Consider the following 2,739-nt stretch of genomic DNA (forward strand, 5'->3'; position numbering starts at 1 on the left):
TTCAGAAAATATAGGAGAGAGATGGAAACATCAATGATGACAGAATCACTGATCAGTTGCCTTCTGCACGCCCCCTACAGTGGATTGAGCCCGAAACCCAGGCACGTGCCCTTGACAGGAATGGAACCGGGGAACCTACTGAGCCAAAATGGTTAGGGCAGTATTTAACATGTTTTTTTTTATTTTATTTTATTGATTTTTAGATAGAGAGGAAGGGAGGAGAGAAACATCGATGGGCCGCCTTTTGCATACCCCTTAGTGGGGATCAGGCCTGCAATCTGGGCATGTGCCCTGACCTGGAACCAAACCAGGGCCCTCTTGGTTCACGGGGTGACGTTCAGTCCACTGAGCCACACCGCCCGGGCAGTCCTAAGATTTTTCAGGGCGGAGATTTGAGGGGAAGTCCGCGGGGAAGATCCGAGTAGAATAGCAGCAGCTTTCCAGGTGTGTCCATGTGAGGCTGTGGTCTCCACGGACTGATTGGCTGGCACCAGGGCGTCATTATTCCCTGCAGCCGGTCCTGACGTCGGGGTGGGGGGGGGGCTGGTTTTGTTGCTTTTCTGGGCCTGGAGCTGAAACACAACAGCGATGGAAGAATCAGAGTCACACAGCAACCAGCATGTTGTAGATCAGGGGTCTTCAAACTGCGGCCCGCGGGCCACATGCGGCCCGCAGAGGAGTCTGATCCGGCCCACCAGGTTTTTTGGGCAGTGAGCGCAGCCGAGGTGTTACAGTAGGAATTAGTAGTTCATATAGTCCGGCCCTCCAGCTCTCTGAGGGACCGTGATCTGGCCCCCACTTTAAAAAGTTTGAGGACCCCTGTAATGTAGATGGTGGGGCCCGACCAATAAAATAAAAATACTTTTTATTATTATTATTTTTTTTAAGAACTGGTTTGTCCATCTTGGGCTGATGCTATCATCACCAAGTTCTTGTTTGTTTGATTGTTTTTTATTAATATATTTTATTGATATTTTACAGAGAGGAAGGGAGAGGGATAGAGAGTTAGAAACGTCGATGAGAGAGAATCATCAACCAGCTGCCTCCTGCACACCCCCTACTGGGGATGTGCCCACAGCCAATGTACATGCCCTTGACCGGAATCGAACCTGGGGCCTTTCAGTCCGCAGACCGACGCTCTATCCACTGAGCCAAACCGGTTTCGGCAAAAAAATACATATTTTTTTTTAAAAGAAAGGATTTAGCAGAAACCGGTTTGGCTCAGTGGATAGAGCGTCAGCCTGCGGACTGAAAGGTCCCGGGTTCAATTCCGGTCAAGGGCATGTACCTAGGTTGCGGGCACATCCCCAGTAGAAGGTGTGCAAGAGGCAGCTGATGGATGGTTCTCTCTCATTGATGTTACTAACTCTCTGTCCCTCTCTCTTCCTCTCTGTAAAAAAATCAATAAAATATTATATATTAAAAAAATAAAAAGAAAGGGTTTGCCTTCAGGAAGTAGTCTGGTCCTGATGCCAGCCAGGTCTCCGGGCCTGGAGCTGACACACACGGAGGCCTCGATACCATCTCTGGTTTGATGGAAACTGTGTCTCCGGCGCCCATGGGCCCGAGACACAGCATCAGATTATTTTATTCCTAAAATAATCTGATGCTGATCAGAACCTCACCGTCCTGAGGGCTTATGCTTAAGGGAGTGCATGTGCCAGGGAGAAGGGGGCAGGTGCGTGAGTCAGGGTGCTGTTGCGGCCAATTTGAATCAAAAGGACAGAAAGTCTGGGGAGAGAGGGCATGTATGGGAAGGGGGGGCAATGGTATATGTACAAAGATAATAATTTAATAATAAAAAAAAAGGAAAAAAAAAAGGACAGAAAGTTCCTATGAAAGAAATGACGTTCCTACGAGGTTACCCAAACGCACACCCACCCTCCCAATGGCCATTCAGCCCTTCGCTGATGACTGTTTGAGCCAGAAAGTTTTCATGTGTTAGAAAAAGCACCACTGCGCTAGAAGGTGATGCACTTGGGATTCAAACCCAGGACCATTCAGCTCCAAAGCCTGAGCTGCTAGACCATCATGACAAGCACAGGGGAACAGAAGGAATGCTGCTGGCATGCTCACCATCGGCAACAAAACAGACAGGAAACTACCTTCTCAGAATCCTTACCATTTGTAGTGACCTGGATGGAATTGGAGATCATGCTGAAATAAGCCAGTCAATGAAAGAGAAACACCTCCTGATCTCACTCATTTATGGATAATAAAGAACATTATAAACTGATGAACAACAAGATAGATACAGAGACAGTAAAGCAACAAACAGACTGTCAAATTACATTGGGGAGGGTAGGGAGATTTGGGGGAGATAATGGATCAACTGAAGGACTTGTATGCACGCATATAAGCATAACCAATGGTCTCAAAACTCTGGGGAGGGAAGGCATGTATGGGAGTGGAGGGGGAGGTGGGGACTGGTAAGGTATGTACACATATAATATCTTAATAAAAAAATTAATTAAAAAAAAGAAAGAAAAAGCACCACTGCACATATTTTCACTCACATCTTCTACTTTTTAAATCCAGTTTCTCCTTCCTCGTGTGTGTTCTTGGCTCTTTCCTGGATTTGCTCATTTGGGTATTTATTTAGAGGCCACCATGCGTGGCATTGGGCTGGGCTCTGGGATACTCACCATGATCTTTGTTCTCGTGGTGCTCACCGCCCAGGGAGAAAGACTGTCCTTCCACAAATCATTCCACATGTGAGGAGGGCCACGAAGGGGACAG

This window comes from Pipistrellus hanaki (genome assembly GCF_964339955.1).
Source record: "Pipistrellus hanaki genome assembly, chromosome: 18".
Taxonomy (NCBI): domain Eukaryota; kingdom Metazoa; phylum Chordata; class Mammalia; order Chiroptera; family Vespertilionidae; genus Pipistrellus; species Pipistrellus hanaki.